Here is a 21,856-nt window from a genome sequence, read left to right on the forward strand (position 1 = left end):
TGCAAATCTGCCAGCTGGAGATGCATCTCATTATGCAAGTATCGGTAAGAGTGACCATTTCCCAGGTCTTGTGGAGACAAAGTCTCACTTTCACGTTGAGAATATTCTCTATAGTGTTGTGTGGCACTGCCACCATGCTAAATGGGGCTGGCTTTGAATAGATCTAGAAACACAAGAGTAGGCATCCAAGAGGCAGTGTGGGCCATCAACAGCAGAAGAATTGTACTCCAGCACAATCTGAAAATTCATGACCCAGCACACCCTGACTCAAGCCAGGGGATCAATTCAATGTGGAGTGAAGGAGATCACACAGGATAAGCATAAGACATACGGTAAAGATGATTTGGAGATGCCAGTGTTGGATTGGGATGTACAAAGTTAAAAATCACACAACACCATGTCAGTTCAGAATGTAACTTTTTAAAAATGTTTTGTGATTTAAGTGTGAAAGAAGTGAAACTATCATGGTCATTCTGACAGATGAGAGACTTAACAAACAATCAAGGTATTTTTCAATGTATAATTTCAGTTACATCACACTGTAAACTTTTGCTATAAATTCTGTGTCTTACAATTGTGTCTCCCACTATCACCTGATGAAGGGGAGCGCAGGAAAGCTAGTGCTTCCAATTAAACCTGTTGGACTATAACATGGTGTTATGTGATTTTTAACTTAGAGTTATAGTGTCATAGAGATGTACAGCTTGGAAACAGACCCTTCGGTCCAACCCGTCCATGCCGACCAGATATCCCAAACCAATCTAGTCCCTCCTGCCAGCACCCGGCCCATTTTCCTCCAAACCCTTCCTATTCATATATCCTTCCAAATGCCTCTTAAATGTTTCAATTGTACCAGCCTCCACCACTTCCTCTGGCAGCTCATTCCATACACGTACCACCCTCTGAGTGAAAAAGTTGCCCCTTAGGTCTCTTTTATATCTTTCCCCTCTCACCCTAAACCTATGCCCTCTAGTTCTGGACTCCCCGAACCCAGGGAAAAGACTTTGCCTATTTACCCTATCCATGCCCCTCATAATTTTGTAAAACTCTATAAGGTTAGCCTCCTTAGCCTCCGATGCTCCAGGGAAAACAGCTCTAGCCTGTTCACCCTCTCCCTGTAGCTCAAATCCTCCAACCTTGGCAACATTCTCTGTGAATCTTTTCTGAATTCTTTCAAGTTTCACAACATCTTTCCAGTAGGAAGGAGACCAGAATTGCATGCAATATTCCAACAGTGGCCTAACCAATGTCCTGTACAGCCGCAACGTGACTCCCAACTCCTGTACTCAATACTCTGACCAGTAAAGGAAAGCATACCAACATAAAGATGAGGATGTCATTCTGGTGAAGCTAGAAAACAAGACTACTCGTGTGCCAAACACAAACTGCCACATCTAGTTCTGAATGGTGGTGGACAATTAAACTACTCAATACTGAAGGAGAAGCACCAAATTCTACATCTTCAGTATTAGGGGGATAATTAGTCAGGTTTGATTTGTCTTGCTTTTTATTTACTGGATTGTGAATATATTTTCTTTCAATTTTATTTGCTTGAATCCAAAACTTTTTACAGGTGGATTTGAACATTGTAAAGTTGAATGGTCATGATAAAGTTATCCTTGATTAATTATGTAGACAATACTCAGTACTAAGGGAATACAGCATTAAATATTTAGTTTTCTTAGAATATTCAATATTTATGTAAGTGAAGTCACCCTCAAATATTTTATATTTTATAAACAGCCTCTAATTCTACAGTGCAATTTAGAGTTGATTAAATAAATACTCAACAGCAATTATAAAAGAGTTGTCCTCTCATTGTTACATTCTCACATGCCAACATTCAGAGAGTATTCTAGAATTTTTAAGTTAGGATTCTAAAGCATTGATAATGGTAAAAAAAAATTGTTTCTACTATAATATACTTGTTGATATATTCTATATGGAGGTAATTTTTATAGTTTGGAAGGTCTTCAGAAGACTGAGTTTCATTATAGGACCCAGTCTAATGCTGATAAAGTTGGTTAAATTCCACAGTGATCTGACATTTCTCTTGGTTAAGGTTTTAAGCTTGCAATATATTTGACCAGGTAGCTTTACCTTGCTGGAGTTTAAGGCTGGTAGAACCTTTCACCATGGATAGACTATTTTACTCATGGCGAAAGTGAAGACTGCAGTTGCTGGAGATTAGAGCTGAGTGTGGTGCTGGAAAAACATAGCAGGTCAGGCAGCATCCGAGGAGCAGGAGAATCGACGTTTCGGAAAAGCCCTTAATCAGGAATGGTTAACATAGCACAAACTATAATTAGGAGCTGTAGCACCCTCAGAAATAATTGAAGAGAACTACCATTTGTTGCTTGAAACAGCTGAACAGCTGATCAAAGGATTCTTTCGGACGGCATGGTGGCTCAGTGGTTAGCACTGCTGCCTCATAGCACCAGGGACCCGGGTTCAATTCCTGCCTGTGGAGTTTGCACATTCTCCCTGTGTCAGCGTGGGTTTCCTCCTGGTGCTCCGTTTTCCTCCCATAGTCCAAAGATGTGCAAGTTAGATGAATTGGCCATGCTAAATTGCCTGTAGTATTAGGTGGATTAGTCAGGGGGAAAAATAGGGGGTGGGTTTGGAGGGTTGGTATGGACTTGTTGGGCTGAAGGGCCTGTTTCCACACTGTAGGTAATCTAATCTAATCTAAAAATGAAGCAAGCAGTGATAACATATTAGCCTCAGTTTCTGACCACTCCTATGGGGAATTGAAATCTGCTGTAAAATGCCTTTTCAGCTTTGAATAACTACAGAAGTTATTACATTATTAAATTTATAACTCTAACAAGACTATTAACTCAAAAATCACAACACCAGGTTATAGTCCAACAGGTTTAATTGGAAGCACTAGCTTTCAGAGCGCTGCTCCTTCATCAGATGCTCCTTCATCAGGTGATTATAAATATTGGTGATAACCGTTGACAGTTCTCTCAGTTATCAGAAAGTAAAATGTTAAAAACAGAGGATAACAAAGAGAGAAATAAGGAAAGAGAGGATCAAATATGAAGGTAGGCTAGCCCGTAATATTAGAAATGATAGTAAAAGTTTCTTTCAATACATAAGAAACAAACGACAGGCAAAAGTAGACATTGGGCCACTTCAAACTGATGCTGGAAGCCTAGTGATGGTAGGTAAGGAAATAGCAGGAGAAATTAACAAGTACTTTGTGTCAGTTTTCACAGTGGAAGACATGAGTAGTAATATTCCAACAATTAAAGGGAGTCAGGAGGCTGAGTTGAGTATGGTTGCCGTTACAAAAGAAAAAGTGCTAGAAAAGCTAAAAGGTCTAAAAATTGATAAATCTCCTGGCCCCGATGGGATACAACCTATAGTTCTGAGAGAGGTGGCTGAGGAAATAGCGGAGGCATTGGTTGAGATCTTTCAAGAGGCACTAGAGTCAGGGAAAGTCCCGGATGATTGAAAGATCGCTGTTGTAACCCCCTTGTTCAAGAAAGGATCAAGACAAAAGATGGAAAATTATAGGCCAATTAGCTTAACCTTGGTTGTTGGTAAAATTCTAGAATCCATCATTAAGGATGAGGTTTCTAAATTCTTGGAAGAGCAGAGTCTGATTAGAACAAGTCAACATGGATTTAGTAAGGGGAAGTCATGCCTGACAAACCTGTTGGAATTCTTTGAAGAGGTGACAAGTAGGTTAGACCAGGGAAACCCAGTGGATGTGGTCTATCTAGACTTCCAAAAGGCCTTTGATATGGTGCCACACAGGAGGCTGCTGAGCAAGGTGAGGGCCCATGATGTTCGAGGTGAGCTACTGGTATGGATTGAGGATTGGCTGTCTGATAGAAGGCAGAGAGTTGGGATAAAAGGTTATTTTTCAGAATGGCAGCTGGTGACAAGCAGTGTCCCGCAGGGTTCAGTGTTGGGGCTGCAGCTGTTCACATTATATATTAATAATCTGGATGAAGGGACTGGGGGCATTCTAGCGAAGTTTGCTGATGATACGAAGTTAGGTGGACAGGCAGGTAGTACTGAGGAAGTGGGGAGGCTGCAGAAGGATCTAGACAGTTTGGGAGAGTGGTCCAGGAAATGGCTGATGGAACTCAATGTGAGCAAATGTCAGGTCTTGCACTTTGGAAAAAAGAATACAAGCATAGACTACTTTCTAAATGGTAAGAAACCTCGTAAAGCCAAAGTACAAAGGGATCTGGGAGTGCTAGTCAAGGATTCTCTAAAGGTAAACATGTAGGTTGAGTCCGTGATTAAGAAAGCGAATGCAATGTTGTCACTTATCTCAAGAGGGTTGGAATATAAAAGCACCGTTATGCTACTGAGACTTTATAAAGCTCTGGTTAGGCCCCATTTGGAGTACTGTGTTCAGTTTTGGTCCCCACACCTCAGGAAGGACATACTGGCACTGGAACGTGTCCAGCGGTGATTCACACGGATGATCCCTGGAATGGTTGGTCTAACATATGAGGAACGGCTGAGGATCCTGGGATCGTATCCATTGGAGTTTAGAAGATTAAGGGGAGACTTAATAAAAACTTACAAGATAATACATGGCTTGGAAAGGGTGAACGGTAGGAAATTGTTTCCGTTAGGTGAGGAGACTAGGACCCGTGGACACAGCCTTAAAATTAGAAGGGGTCAATTCAGAACAGAAATGCAGAGACATTTCTTCAGCCAGAGAGTGGTGGCCCTGTGGAATTCATTGCCACAGAGTACAGTGGAGGCCGGGACGCTAAATGTCTTCAAGGCAGAGATTGATAGATTCTTGATGTCTTGAGGAATTAAGGGCTACGGGGAGAATGCGGGTAAGTGGAGTTGAAATGCCCATCAGCCATGATTGAATGGCGGAGTGGACTCGATGGGCCGAATGGCCTTACTTCCACTCCTATGTCATATGTCTTATGTCTTAAGTGAAACTATGTGCTTATTTAAATTATTCTGAGAGTTGTATTTCTGCATATATACCCTGAACACACTGTTCATTATCAGTACTAAAAAATACACCAGGAATTATATTTTCATTATAAACATTACAATTAAGTTTCATCTTATGGATTAGGCATTAAAAACTATATGCTATACAGCACAATAAAAATGAGTTGCTATGTGAAATCAGTCATCATTTCTTACCAATGCACAGATTAACAAAACAATACAGTACGTGTTTCTTATTCAAATTGCATGATTAATCTATAGAGTTGGAGATATCACTGGGCAGGCAGAGTGGCCATTTCCCCATAAACAGGTGTACCGTTTTGGATACTGTTAGGAATGGCCCTTCAGGTGAAAGCAGCAGCAGCAGCAGCAGCCATATCGGTGACACCACAACTGGCACTGTTGTATGGCAGGCAGGGTCGAAGTGTAGGTGAGCAATAGTGATAGGCAACTGTATAGTCATAGGCATAGATAGGCATTTCTGTGGCTGCAGTGAGACTCCAAGATGTTGTATTACCTGCCTGATGCCAAGAATGTCTCTAAGTGCACGCAGTATATTTTGAAGGGGGAGGGGTGAGCACGCAAAGATTGTGGTTCATATTGGTACCAATGGAATAGGCAGAAATGAGGTCCCGTAAAGGGAGTACAGGGACTTAGGAAGGAAGTCAAAAAACATGGTCTCTGGAGTTGTAATTTCGGAATCACTTTCTGTGCCAAGTGTCAATGATGCTAGGAATAAGAAGATAGTACAGCTAAATAAGTGGCTAAAGAGCTAGTGTAGGAGGAAGAGCTTTAGGTATGTGAATCATTTAGTTATCTTCCAGGGCAGGTGAGACTTGTACAAGAAGGCCGGTTGCACCTAAACTGGAGGGACACCAATATCCTGGCAGTGAGGTTTGCTCAGTACACTCAAGTATGTTTAACCGAATATGACAGGTGTGTGTGTGTGTGTGTGTGAGTGTGTGTGTGTGTGTGTGTGTGTGTGTGTGTGTGGGCGTGGCAGGGGAGGGGACGGTGGTTGGGTCAGGAGCGGGGGGGGAGGGGGGCGGAGTTGCAGTACTAGAGAAGTAGGTCAGCTAGTAAAATGACCAAGGACAGGTCAGAAGGAGAATATCACAACTATACTAATGGAGGATACCTTGGAGAGCTCTTCCAGCCAGGCCATATGGGTGGAGTACAGGAATAGGAAGAGTGCAATCAATTTGACGGGATTGTATCATATAATCCCAACAAATTGATCGTACGACAGGCCTCCCAACAGTCAACTATGATACAGGAATAGATATGTGGACAGATTATGGAAAAATGTAAAAATAACAGGATTGTCGTGGTGGATAAGTTCACCTTTCCCTGCATTGATTGGGACTTGCTTAGTGCCAGGGGCTCGGATGGGGGAACATTTGTTAGGTGTGTTCAGGACTGTTTTTTGAAACAATTTGTAAATAGTCCAACTAGGGAAGGGGCCATACTAGACCTAGTATTGAGGAATGACCCCAGCAGGTCACAATGATCAAAGTTTCAATTTGGGAACAATTCGGAAACAGTGACCATCATTGTATAAGTTTTAAGCTATTTATGGATAACAGTAAGTCCTTGGGTGAAAATGCTAAATTGGGGGAAGGCTAACTACTGTAATATTAGGCAGGAACTGGGGAAATGTAGATTCTGAGCATCTGTTTGAGAGTAAATCCAATGTGGAAATCTTTTAAAGGCCAGTTGATTAGATTTCAGGACCAGCATCTTCCTGTGAAAATGAAGGGTAAGGATAACAAGGTTTGGGAACCTTGGATGACAAAAGAAGTTGAGAGCTTAGTCCAAAAGATAAAGGAGGCACATGTACGGTTTAGGAAACTTAATACAGACAGAGCCCTTGAAGAATACAAAGATAGCAGGAAAGAACTAAAACAAAGAATTAGGAGGGCTAAAAGGGGCCATGGACTCTTTTAGGCAAGCAGGATTAAGGAAAATCATGAGACGATATATAAAACATATACTACCCATAGAGACGAACCTCAATTATCTGAAAGATATGGGCGGGCAGTGCAGGTACACACTCCTTTATCTGAAATCCCAAAATCCGAACAGTTCCAAAATCCGAGGCTTTTTTTGTGAAGATGTTTTCTCCATAACAATGTTGTTGGCAGGCAAACAGTTAACCCAACTGCACACCCACATGACCCACGTCACTCAGATGTGACGTGGTGGCATGGCCCAGCACTGACTGGTGCCAATTCTGACTCAGCGCTCATGGTACTCAGGTGCATCTGCTGTTTGGTAATTTTTTAACTTTCGCCATGAAACTGTCACTTATTCCGAAATCTGAAAAATTCTGAATTCTGAAAACCAATTGGCCCCGAGGGTTTCGGATGAAGGATTGTGAAACTGTATTTTGTTCAGTTAATCGAATTCCAGATAATTGAATGCTGGATAACGTAGTTTAGCTGGGCATCAGGACCTTGTGATCTTGCGGGATAATCTGATATTCAGATAATTGAATGCTGAATAATCAAGGTTCCTCTGTTTAAAGAGCAAGAGGGTATTAGGAAAAGGGTAAGTCTGTTCAGGGACAAAGGAGGGTATTTATGCCTGGAAGTGGAGGAAACAGGTGAGGTTCTTAACAAATACTTTACATTAGTATTCACAAATGACAAGAACACAGCAGGATGAGTCACAGCAGGGGGATTTTGGTATTCTGGTCCACTTCCATTTAAAAAAGAAGGTGGTGTTAGATGTTTTAAAAGCATTAACATAGACACATTCCCCAAAACCTGATGGGATTTATCCCAGAATGCTGAGGGAGGTAAGTGAGGAAATTACTGGGGCTTTGTATGAAATCTTTATATCTTGATTAGTCTTAGGACATAGGAGCAGACTGGAGAATAATTCGTTTGTTTAAGAAGGGCAACAGGGATACTTTAGGCTATTACAGGCTGAGGGCCTTTATATCAGTGGGAGAGAAATTGCTGGAGAAGATGCTTAGTATAGCATTTATTCATATTTGGAAAAAATGTTCACACATTAGTGGTATGGCTTTGTGTAGGCAAGGTTATATCTCACAAATACGATTGAGTTTTTTAAGGAAATATCAAAGATGATTGATGAGGGTAGAGTGGTAGATGTTATCTATCTGGACTTTAGCATGGTCTCTCATGGTAGTCTTATTCAAAAGATGAAGTCACATGGGATCTACTAAGATGGATACATAACTGGATTAGTCACAGAAGACTAGATATGAGGATTAACTGTAGAGGGTGTTTTCTGACTGGAGATATGTGGCGAACACAGGGAAATGACAAATGGAGTTTAATTCGGACATATGCAAGATGGTGCGCTTTGGAAAATCTAATGCAGGAGAGAAGTATACTCTTAGTAGCATCAACATTAAGAGAGATCTAGCCATTCTATAATTCTCTGAAAATGGCAACACAACTGAATAAAGTGGTCAAGATGGCATACGGCATGCTTTCCTTCATCGGTCAGTGCAAAGAGTATAAAAACTGCCAAGTCGTGTGGCAGCTGTATAGAACTTTAGTTAGACCACATATAGAACGTTGTGTCCAGTTCTGGTCACCACGCTGTCAGTAGGATGTGGAAACTTTGGAGAAAATATGGAAACGTTTTACCAGGATTTTGCCTGGTCGGAGGATTTAAGCTATGAGGACAGATTGGACAAACTTGGCTTATTTCTACTTGAACATCAGAGGCTGAGGGGAATCCTGATAGAAATTTACAAAACTATGAGATGCATGGATAGAATGGATACATGTAGTCTTTTTCTCAGGGTAGAAAATTCAATTATTAGTGGATATAGGTTTAAGGTAAAAGGGATTAAATTTAAAGGAGATGTGAGAGCCAGGTTTTTTTACACAAAGGGTGGTAAATGCCTGGAATGTGTTGCCAGAGGAGGTGATGGAGGTGGATACAATAGCAACATTCAAGAGACATGTTGATAGAGTTATGAAAAGGCAAGGAATCGTATGATATGGTCCACTTGCAGGCAAAGGTTTTTAGTATAGAGAAGGCAACATGTGTCAGTGCATTCTTAATGGGTTAAAGGACCTGATCTTGTGTTGTACTGTTCCTTGAATCATGGGACTTGCAATAATCTAATTTAATCTGATCATTTTTGTTTTAAAATTTCTTGTTTTGCATACTATGGTTTGACAGTCTACCCCTCAAAGAAATAACTTTGTCACAAACATATTTGTATTGTTATGGACTAGGCCAGAGCCCTGAAAACTTTTCAAGAAAGTGACCCAGATCCTAACTTTGCCAGTTGTTTTAAGCAGGTGTAAAGCGGATATCCCAGGAGAAATGATCAAATCAAATAGTTTTAAATAAAATAGAATGTATTTACAAGATTACCAAATGGAACACAAACAAAAGAGAACAGAATACAGAATAAATTAACGTATCCGAAAACTCAACAGATAACCCAACTTAATGATGCTGTTCCAAATACTTGCAATAATCCCCATAAACACTACTTGGCACAAAAGGTTGAATTAAACACAAGGTCTTACAGGAGAGAAGCTCGAGAAATAGTACCAGCATGCACTTGCTTCTTTGGGTCCAGTAGCTTCAAAACTGCCTGACTGCTTTCAGTGAATAGGCAGACTGCCAAAATCCAAACCAAACCAAAGAAAATCTGAGATGGGAGAACAGGCCACTCCCCTTTCATTGTACAAGTGTCTTTTTTTTTAAACTTCTGTCTGAGGCAGTATCTGTTAGCTATAATCAAATTGGCCTTAAAATCCTTCAACTTAGACTTTCCAGAGACTGTGTTTTTTACAGAGAAAAAAAACCGAGAACATAACCTTGTTAAAGGAGTAGCATCATCACAGTATGTCAGGTGATCTGCTCAGATTTCAATCCCACTGCTAACTGATATTAAAGATAATTCCTTTAAGAAGGAAATTATTATTATGGTGACTTAATTATGACATTATGGATTAGGATGGGATAGAAGTTGGAGTGTTTACCAGCCAGTAACAGCAACCACAATATCGGACAAAGTGTACAATAAAGAGGTATTGGGTAATTTTGATAAATAGTCTGCAATAATCTTGAATGACTTTAGAGTACATTAAATCTAGAAAACTTAGATTGGCACTTTTTCATAGAATGCTTTAGAGATAGTTGCATAGAGCATGCTCTGACACTGGCTAGAGAGCAAATTATATTAGAATTGTCTGATGTGACAGGATTAATTAAAGTTTTCAGAGTAAAGGCACCTGAAGGTTTCAGTGACTACTGTAAGACTGAATTATAAGTCCAGTTGAAGGGAGAAAATGAGTTTAAGATTAGTATTTCAAATTTAAATAGGGGCAACTATGTGGGAATCTTGCTGAAATGAACGACCTTATTAGATTTGGGATAGATCAGGAAACAAATAATGACTATGCAATTCGAAGTTCAAAGGGATCTAGGTGTTCTGATGGATACATCACAAAATGTCAGCATCCAGATGCTTCATGTAATCAAGAGGATAATCGGGATGAGAGATTGAACATAAAAATAAGAATGTCATGGGGAAGTGTGGTGGCTCAATGGTTTGCACTGCTGCCTCACAGTGCCAGTGACTTGGATTTGATTCCATCCTCAGGCGATTGTCTGTGTGAAGTTTGCATATTCTCCCTCTGTCAACGTGGGTTTCGTCCCAGTGCTCTAACTTTCTCCCAAATCCAAAGATGTACAGATGAGGTGGATTGGCTATGCTAAATTGTCCATAATATCCAGGCTAGGGGGATTAACTCTGGAGGGTTACAGAGATAGGATGGGGGTGGTTCTAGGTGGGTTGCTATTCAGAGGGTCCGTGTGGATTTGATGGGCTGAATGGCCTGCTTCCACACTGTAGGGATTTATTGTAGTCACATGTACCTTGTACAGTGAAAAGTTTTGTGAGCATACAGGCAGATCACAGCAAACAAGGTCATACAGATCATAACGGTATTTAGACAGAGTGAGGCATACAAGGTTACAACTGCACGGAGGTGCACAAAGCATGATCTTCTGATTAATTAGATTAAGAGCTAATTAGATTGAAATTAGAGAGGCCCATTCAGCAGCCTAATAACAGCAGGGAAAAAGCTGTTCTTGAACCTATTAGTGCGTGTTCAAGTTTCTGTACCTTCTGTTGGAAGACGTTGGAAGAGTGTAATACCAGTGGGAAAGGTCTTTGATGATGTTGGCAGCCTTTCTGCAGCAAAGCGAAATGAAAATGGAATCCATGGATAGATTCCATAATGGTTTGGGCTATGCATACAACCTTCTGTAGATTCTTTAGGCCTTGGGCAGAGCAGTTGCCGTACCAGGCTGTTATGTACCCAGATAGAGTGCTTTCTATGGAGTATCTGTAAAGGTTGTTGAGGGTCTTTATGGAAAAGCTGAATTTTCTAAGCTGCCTGAGAAAGATATGTCACAGATATGTGGGATGTCCAGGCCAGACTGTTGGTTATCATCTCTCCTAGGAACATGATGCTCTCAACCTCTCAACCTCAGTTCCATTGATATAGATAGGGGCATGTCCTCCTCTTTTCTTCCTGAGGTAAATGATCTGTTCTTTTGTTTTATCAACAGTGAGAGAAAGAGTTTTATCATTACATCACAACACCAAGCTCTCTTTCTTCTTCCTTTATTCTGTTTCATCATTGTTTGATATTCTGTCTACAACAGTGGTGTCATCAAACTTGTAGATGGTGTTCAGACAGAATTTGACTACACAGTCATGGATATACAGGGAATAAAATAGGGGATGTGTATGCATCCTTGCAGGGCACCACTGTTGAGGATTATGGTGGAGGAGATACTGTTGTCCATCTTCACTGATTGTGACCTATGGGTCAGGACCTAGGTTGCGGAGTTTTGAAATTAATCTGGTAAGGATTATGTTGAAGGAAGAGATGTAGTCAATGAGTAGGAGTCTTATTGCCCTTATTATCCGAATGTTCCAGGGATAGGGGTAGGGTTAGAGAAATGGCATCCGCAATGGAGCTGTTTTACTGGTAAGCAAATTGCAGGGGATCAAGGCAGGCTGAAAGGCTAGAGTTCATATGGGCAATGACTAACCTCTCAAAGTACTTCATGATTATGGAGATCAGAGCCACTGGGCTGGAGTTGTTGAGACGTGTTGCATGTGGGTTTTTTTGGGTATTGAGATGGCGGTGGCCTTCTTGAAGCAGGTGGAGACGTCAGATTGAAGCAAGGACAAGTTGAAGATGTCAGTGAATATTTCCACCAGCTGGTCCACACAACATCTGAGGGCACAGCCAGGGACTCCCTCTGGGACATTACGATCCTAGCTCAACAGTCTTCTGTGGTAAGAAATTCCACAGATGAATTGTTTTGTGAGAAAGAAATCTTCATCTCTGTCTTAAATGATGACCTCTTACTCTGAGGTTATACCGTTTGGTTCTAGACTCTCCCACAAGAGAGTCCACCCGCTCCACAGTTGACCTGTCAAGGCCTCCCTTTGCAATAAAGGCCAATAGTCCTTTGGTCTTCTCTATTATACTGTCAGGCTGAGAGAGTTTTCTACATATGCTCCAGCAACATGAGATCCTAATGTCATTGATAGTGGGGCGGAGGAGCCATTGTTTACATCAGGAGACCACTGGGAGAAATGCCCCATATAGAGACTATGCATCTCCCCACTGACTGAGAATGAGGACCTGGAGGTGGATCCAGGTACCTTATCCCTTTCCACTTTGCTATTGCTTCCTATTGCTCACAGAAAATGAATTGGCATACGGGTCTGTATGCATCTGTGGTAGCCACTAACTTTGTAGTTAGATCCATCTCTCCTTAAACATTATCAATATTTTAATGGATGGAAGCTACAGATGCCCTGCCCTGCTCAACAAGTAATTTCTTTGCAGTATTTTGAATTATTGGACATGATCATCTGCTCTCAATGATGGCTCTCGTGGAATTGGGTACGCTATACATTCAAGATACATATCAGCAAACATTCCGTCTCAATCAGCTGGTAAATCTGTATTGAAGTATTCAACCCCTTTATTTCATCTCGTTGATTAGTCTGGACTTGTACTTTTGCTGTCAATGATTGCTTTGTTAGTGAAATTAATATGTCGACTCCCTCACTTATGCAATTTGAAGATTACTTCTTGCTTGGTATGATCTTTCTCACTGTTATTGAGGATTTTTCTTGGAAAGATGAGGAGATTAAATATTCTGCTTAAACTTGTCTCTTTCATGTCACCTCAGATCTGACATCAGACTAGTAATAAATCTGTTATCACTATCTATTCATCCAGTTGAGTTAACCTCTGAATTTTATCAGTTGAGGATTTGTTTGTTTGCTCGGTAGTGTACTGTTCATTGGCTATCTTATCATTTACATTTCCTTACAAACCTTGAAAATCTTGTCGTCTGACCTTCCTTCAGTGTTAATAACAGTGGAAAGCATATCTGCTAATCTGGTATAGGCACAGGTTTCATGTCTGGACTAAAATCTTCAATGCCCTTGGAGATCCCAGACCACTATACTGCTGACCAGCTCTGGCCCTTGGTAATCCCCATGTGACCCTGGTGCAGTTTCCTTTGGACATTTTCCCAAAGTGAAGCTGAAATGACCATGATCGTTAAATTCTATGGGTGTTCAAAATATGTTTTCATGGCCAACCAGCTGGCCTATTCCTCTGGCCAACCCACGGCATAACACCAATATATGTACCATCCAGGTCCCTCACCTTTCTTGTCAGAACTGGTTGAGCCAATTGTGGATTAATGACCACTGTCTGTGCCTGTGAGACTTCTTTGTTCCATAGTGATGAAAGGGATTTACATGTTTGTTCTGCTCACTGTACTGCCTTTCCCCATTGGTCTTGCGTTTTTTTTACCTTAAGAATTGAATGGATTTTGCTGATTTCCTGGGCCAAGGTTGATCTTCTAACCTAATATAGGATGTCTCTGTATTTCTTTTTCACTCATCAGCTGAAAGTGAAATCTAATGAAGATCTATTAGCAATTCTGATAACAATTCTGTCTCTTTTGTATTCTGACTTTATGTAATCACAGTCACATTTTTCCACTAATTTAGAGACTACTAATAAACTTATAAATGGATTATCCTGGATACTAAATTCTTTTGTTAAATCTTGCTCATTTATGCATTTTCATTCACTCATGGGACATGAATGTCACTGGCTGGGCAGTATTTAATGCCTGTTTTAGCTGCATTTGTGAAGGTGGTGGTGAGCTGCCTTCTTAAACAATTGCAATCCACATGTTGCAGAGTGACCCACAATGTCATAAGGGAGGGAATTCCAGGATTTTGACCCAGCAACAGTGAAGGAACAGTGATATATTTCCAAGTCAGAATGCTGGGTAGCTTAGTGGGGAACTTGCAGGTGATATTGTTCTCATGTATCTGCTGCCTTTGTCCTTCTCGATAGAAGTGGGTTCGAATGGTGCTGTCTGAGGATCTTTGGTGAATTTCTGCCATGCATCTTGTAGATCGTACATGCTGCTGCTACTGAGCATCGGTAGTGGAAGGAGTGAATGCTTATGGATGTGGTACCAATTAAGCGGGCTGCTTTATCCTGGGTGGTGTCAAGCTTAAATATTGCTGGAGCTGCACCCATCAGGCAAGTCGGGAGCATTCCATTGCACTCCTGACTTATGCCTTGTAGATGGTGGACCGGCTTTGGGAGTCAGGAGATGAGTTACTCACAACTATTCCAAGTTTATGACCTGCTCTTGTACTTATGTGTCCAGTTGAGTTTCTGGTCAATGGTAACCACCAGAATATTAATAACGGGGGAATCAATGGTGGTAACATTTAAGAATTGTGGTTAGCTTGTCTCTTATTGGAGGTGATAATTAGCAATGATCATTTGCATGGTGCGAATGTTACTTGCCACTTGTCTGTGGATATTGTTGCATTTGAACACGGACTGCTTCAGTATCTGAGGAGTCATGAATGGTGGTGAACATTGTGCAATCATTGGTGACCATCCCCACTTCTGATCTTATAGTGGAGGGAAGGTCATTGATAAAGCAGCTGTAGATGGTTGGGCCCAGACACTACTCTAAGAAACTCCTGCAGGGATGTCCTGAAGCTAAGATGACCGACCTCCAACAGCCACGACCATCTTCCTATGTGTCAGGTATGACTCTAACCAGCGGAGAGTTTGTGCGATATCCATTGATTCCAGTTTTTCTCGGGCTCCTTGATGCTACACTTGGTCAAATGTGGCCTTGATATCAAGGGCTGTTACTTTTACTTCACCTATGGACTTCAGCTGTTTTGTCCATATTTGAACCAAGGGGGTCAGGATATGAGAAGCCTGAGTGAAACGCAAACTAAGTGTCAATAAGCAGGTTATTACTAACCAGGAAGTGCTTGACAGCACTGTAGATGATACCTTCCATCACTTTACTGATGATTGAAAGTAGACTGTTAGGGCAGTAATTGGCCAGATTGGATTTGTCCTGCTTTCTGTGTATAGGCTATGCCAAGGTGATTTTCCACATTGCCGGGTAGGTGCCAGTGGTGTAACTGTACTGGAAGAATTTAGCTAGTGGAGCAGCAAGCTCTGGAACAAAAGTCTTCAGTGCTATTGACGACATGTTTTCAGGGCCTATTGCCTTTGCAGTATCCAGTGCCTTCAACTGTTTCTTGATATCACATGGAGTGAATCAAATTGGCTGACAACTGATATCTGTAATGCTGGGGACCATTGGAGGATGACGAGAAGGATCATCTACGTGGCACTTCTGGCTAAGATCACTGTGAATGCGTCAGCCTTATCTTCTGCACTGGTGTATTTGGCTCTTCCATCATTGAGGATGGGAACATTTGTAGAGACCCCTCCTCCGGTGAGTAGTTGAATTGTCTACCACTAGTAATGACTAGATTTGGCAGGACTTTAGAGTTTAGATCTGATCTGTTAGTTCTGTCTACCAGTGGGACAGGACATCTCCAAGGATGGTGATGGTGGTGGTGTCTGGGACATTGTGTGTAAGGTATGATTCCGGGAGTATGATTATGTCAAGCTGTTGCGCTAGTCTGTGAGACAACTCTCTCAATTTTGACAGTAACCTCCTCCCCACCCAAGATTAGTAAGGAGGACCTTGCAGGATCAACAGGACTGTTTCTTATTGTTGACATAAGATGGCAGATGTGACCTTTAAACCCGCAGTGGTAGTGTGATGATATCATCAGTATGTCTCTTGAGGATATACTGACTATGAGACATACTACAACATCCACAACCCTACTCACTTATCCACCTACCAATTACCCTCTTATCACACTACCAACTTGCCACCCACTGACCTAGCACCTTATCCTTCACTATTTTATCCAGATGTCGATTTACCCAGGTGAAACCCTTTTCCTTTATCCATATATCTCACCATTGCCGTCCCTTTACTCATTTACATCACACATATTTATTCAAGAATCATGAATGTTAGATAAATAAAACTAATTACACCTGGAATTACTAAATAAAATTCACAATTAACCAATAACATTAAATGTTGAAAAAAGAGAACTTAACAGAAAGCTATGTAACACCTAAAAAGAATACTTTCATGGGGTATGGGTGCCACCAACATCATTAGCATTTGTGACTTGTCCTTGTTTGCTCTTGAACTGAATGGCTTGCTAGGTCATTTCAGAGGTCACTTTGGGTTAATCACATGGGTCTGGAGACTCTAGTATACCTTCCCTAAAGGGTATAAGTGAACCATATCTAAGTTTTGCAGAAATCAGTAATTGAAATGGTTATTATTATTGAGACAAGCGTTTTGTCCAGATTGACTAAGGACAAATTTCACACAGTAGCCATGATGAGATTTGAACCTACCATCCCACAGCATTAGCCTGGGCATTTTCATGTTTATTCCAGTGAAAATACCACTATGTATGTTAAACTTACCTTGCAGTTTAAATCTGTATGCTGTCTATTGCTGCCCTGAGAGGACATTCTCTGCATTTGGAAGAGCATGTTGAGTGAGGGCCTAACTAGCTTATTGTGTCAGAGGCATTAAGAATGGCCAGCATTGGAAGGTGTACATTCTCCCCGTGTCTGCATGGATTTCCTCCGGTTGCTCCGGTTTCCTCCCACAATCCAAAAATGTGCAGGTTAGGTGAATTGGCCATGTTAAATTGCCCCTAGTGTTAGGTGAAAGGGTAAATGTCGGGGAAGGGGTCTGGGTGGGTTGCGCTTCGGCAGGTTGGTGTGGACTTGTTGGGCCGAAGGGCCTGTTTCCACACTGTAGTCTAATCTAATCTAAAAAAATAAGCTGCAAGAAGCACAGGCAGGTAACTGGATACTTTGACCTCAGATTGGCATCAATCAGTACAGTTTTGACAGAAAAAGGAAGTTCTGGGCTTCTCTTAACTTGTAGAAATTTCAAGTCAACTCTCCTTGAAAGTTTGAAACTAGGATGAGGTGGGGGAAGGGGAAATGAGGAAGCTGTTGAAGTCCACATTGATGCCCTGGGGTTGAAGTGTTCTGAGGCGGAAGATGAGACGTTCTTCCTTCAGGCGTCTGGTGGTGAGGGAGCGGCGGTGAAGTGCCTAGGAGGCACCCAGTCTCCCCAGTATAGAGGAGACCACATCGGGAGCAACGGATACTATAAATGATATTAATGGATGTGCAGGTAAAACTTTGATGGATGTGGAAGGCTCCTTTAGGGCCTTGGATAGAGATGATAGAGGAGGTGTGGGCACAGGTTTTACAGTTCCTGCGGTGGCAGGGGAAAGTGCCAGGATGGGAGGGTGGGTCATGGGGGGGGGGGCGGCGTGGACCTAACCAGGTAGTCACAGAGGGAACGGTCTTTGCGGAAGGAGGAAAGGAGTGGGGAGGGAATATATATCCCTGGTGGTGGGGTCCTTTTGGAAATGGCGGAAATGTCGGTGGATTATTTGGTTTATGCGAAGGTTGGTAGGGTTGAAGATGAGCACCGGGCGTTCTGTCCTTGTTACGGTTGGAAGGGTGTGGTCTGAGGGTGGAGGTGCAGGATGTGGACGAGATGCATTGAAGGGCATCTTTAACCCGTGGGAAGGGAAATTGTGGTCTCTAAAGAAGGAGGCCATCTGGTGTGTTCTATGGTGGAACTGGTCCTCCTGGGAGCAGATACGGCGGAGGCGGAGGAATTGGGAATACGGGATGGCATTTTTGCAAGAGATAGGGAGGGAAGAGGTGTAATCCAGGTAGCTGTGGGAGTCGGTGGGTTTCGCCTAGCAGAGCGCTTTAAGGAACATCTCCGAGACACCCGCACCAATCAACCACACCGCCCCGTGGCCCAACATTTCAACTCCCCCTCCCACTCTGCCGAGGACATGGAGGTCCTGGGCCTCCTTCACCGCCGCTCCCTCACTACCAGATGCCTGGAGGAAGAACGCCTCATCTTCCGCCTCGGAACACTTCAACCCCAGGGCATCAATGTGGACTTCAACAGCTTCCTCATTTCCCCTTCTCCCACCTCATCCTAGTTTCAAACTTCCAGTTCAGCACTGTCCCCATGACTTGTGCAGAATTGTCCGACCTGCCTAGCTCCTTTTCCATGTATCCACTCTACCCTCTCCTCCCTGACCTATCACCTTCATCTCCTCCCCCACTCACCCATTGTACTCTATGCTACTCTCTCCCCACCCCCACCTTCCTCTAGCTTATCTCTCCATGCTTCACGCTCACTGCCATTATTCTTGATGAATAGCTTTTGCCTGAAACGTAGATTTCGCTGCTCGTTGGATGCTGGCTGAACTGCTGTGCTCTTCCAGCACCACTAATCCAGAATCTGGTTTCCAGCATCTGCAGTCATTGTTTTTACCCCTTTTTATCTCTTTGAAAGTTGCCACCCAGTTGTTAAGTAGGCATACAGTGTGTTAGCTTTTATTGGTAGGAGGATAGAGTTTTCGAACCATGAGATCATGCTGCAGCTGAACAAAACTCTGGTGCGGCAACATTTGGAGTATTACATACAGTTCTGGTCACCGCATTATAGGAAGGATTTGGAAACTTTGGAAAGGGTTCAGAGGAGATATACTAGGATGTTGCCTGGTGTGGATGCAAGGTCTTACAAGGAAAGGTTGAAGAACTTCAGGCTGTTTTTGTTAGAGAGAAGAAGGTTGAGATGCGACTTAATTGAGACATATAGGATAATGAGAGGATTAGGTAGGTTGGACAGTGAGAGCCTTTTTCCATGGATGGTGATGGCTAGCACAATGGGACATAGCTTGTAATTGAGGAGTGATAGATATAGAATAGATGTCAGAGATAGTTTCATTACTCAGAGTAGCAGGGGCATGGAACGCACTGCCTGCAACAGTAGTAGGCTTGCCAACTTTAAGGGCATTTCAATAGTCATTGGACAGGCATATGGACAAGAATGAAATAGTGTAGGTTAGATGGGCTTCAGATTGATTCCACAGATCGGCGCAATATCTAGAGCTGAAGGGCCTGTACTGTGCTGTAATGTTCTATGTTCCACCTCTGCAGATTACAATGTAACGTGCATCTGGGAACATACAAAGAAGAAAGGAAGCAATTCTCATAAGAATATTCTTCCCATGTTGAGGAACCACTGTCTGAAATACAAGTTCGTTAAATTGTGTCAAAGTTGTGATTTCGAACAGGCAAATCAAAACTCTGTCAACATATAATCTGGGCTAATCTTCACTCTTTGCGCCAAATGAGATGAAAGATTTTGTGTGCAAAGCCAAGACGCATCTCGTCAAAAGTAAACTTGCAGTTCAGTTGGTTTTCTATTTCCATTTGTCTTTGTTTGGCGCATAGATATTTTCAGGATTTATTCACAATGAAAACACAAAAAAAAACATTTCAATGTACAAAGCAGATCATCTACAAATAGTTTTAGTTTCATATCTATTTCTGCTTGTGCTGTTTATATTATCAATGAAATCAAATATAAAGAGTCTAACCCCCACTCCTGGACATTCAACAAGATTTCAACACTAAACCCCTCACCATCAACATCCTTGAAGTTACTTTTGATCAGAAACTTAATTGGACAATATTTATATGGTTCACTGTATATGCAAACGTTGGGTGGAGACTGTGAACCTTACCATGGTTAACTCACCTTCCAAAAGCCCTGAAGACTGACCATCATCTATAGTTCTCACTTACTGGGATGAGAGCAGCTCCAACAGCAGTGACACCATTCACTCTTCCCAATCTCATACTATCCTGATTTGTAAAGTTATTGCGCTATCACAGAGTCAAACTTATACAAACTCCCTCGCTAATAGAACTGTGTGTGTCCAATATCTACACCACAAGCACTGCAGTGTTTCAAACAGGCAGCTCACCACCACCTTTGCAAGAAAAATTAGAAATGGGCAATATTCTGCCAATGATAGCTAGACTGAATGAAATTAAGTGTATCCAATATGAAATTAATTTGTTCAATATGACTAAAAGAAACCTGAAATGTTGCTTTAGTTACAGAAACAGAGTTTCTAACAATACAATAGTTCCCTCTGGTGGTATGAGGTTAAAATGTTCCAAAAACAAAATTACTGCAGAAAGGAATAGAAATAAAATTTAGAATAGTATGACGTTGTGTCAAGTGTCAATGTAAACTTTTATTCCTTAAAGAAGATATTTTAAGAAGACCCTTTTGTAAATTAGAATCAGTGCCCTATCAAGAATTATCAACGGCATCAAAAAAAAACCCTGAATTCTGATCAGGAGTCATCAGCGGTAACAACCCTAACTCCAACTTGCTGTCTTATAGAAATGAGTATGGTTCATATTAACATTTACACTATCAGCCTTCTACCTGCTGCCAACCACCCAAATTAGGATCTGTACAAGTTACTGACAGTGAAGTTTGGAGGTCGGGGAAGGGGAAATGAGGAAACTGTTGAAGTCCACATTGATGCCCTGGGATTGAGGCGTTCTTCCTCCAGATGTCTGGTGGTGAGGGAGTGGTGGTGAAGGAGGCCCAGGACCTCCATGTCCTCGGCAGAGTGGGAGGGGGAGTTGAAATGTTGGGCCGCGGGGTGGTGTGGTTGATTGGTGCGGGTGTCCCAGAGATGTTCCCTCAAACGCTCTGCTAGGAGGTGCCCACTCTCCCCAATGTAGAGACCACATCGGGAGCAACGAATACAATAAATGATATTAGCAGATGTGCAGGTAAAACTTTGATGGATGTGGAAGGCTCCTTTAGGGCCTTGGATAGAGGTGAGGGAGGAAGTGTGGGCGCAAGTTTTACAGTTCCTGTGGTGGCAGGGGAAAGTGCCAGGATGGGAGGGTGGGTCACGGGGGGGGGGGCGTGGACCTGACCAGGTAGTCACGGACGGAATGGTCTTTGCGGAAGGTGGAAAGGGATGGGGAGGGAAATATATCCCTGGTGGTGGGGTCTTGTGGAGGTGGCGGAAATGTCAGTGGATGATTTGGTTTTTGCGAAGGTTTGTAGGGTGGAAGGTGAGCACCAGGGGCGTTCTGTCCTTGTTACGGTTGGAGGGGTGTGGTCTGAGGGCGGAAGTGCCGAATGTGGACGAGATGTGTTGGAGGGCATCTTTAACCATGTGGGAAGGGAAATTGCGGTCTCTAAAGAAGGAGGCTATTTGGTGTGTTCTGTGGTGGAACTGGTCCTCCTGGGAACAGATATGGTGGAGGTGGAGGAATTGGGAATACGGGATGGCATTTTTGCAAGAGGTAGGATGGGAAGAGGTGTAATCCAAGTAGCTGTGAGAGTCAGTAGGTTTGTAAAAAATGTCAGTGTCAAGTCGGTCGTCATTAATGGAGATGGAGAGGTCCAGGAAGGGGAGGAGTTTAGTGGAAAAGTGTGAGGTAGTTCACTTCAGACAAACTGGAATGCAGTGTACTGGGTTAATGGTAAAAGTCTTGGCAGTGTAGGTGAACAGAGAGATCTTGGTGTCCTGGTACATAAATCCCTGAAA

This window comes from Hemiscyllium ocellatum, chromosome 14, assembly GCF_020745735.1.
Source record: "Hemiscyllium ocellatum isolate sHemOce1 chromosome 14, sHemOce1.pat.X.cur, whole genome shotgun sequence".
In the NCBI taxonomy this organism is placed as follows: domain Eukaryota; kingdom Metazoa; phylum Chordata; class Chondrichthyes; order Orectolobiformes; family Hemiscylliidae; genus Hemiscyllium; species Hemiscyllium ocellatum.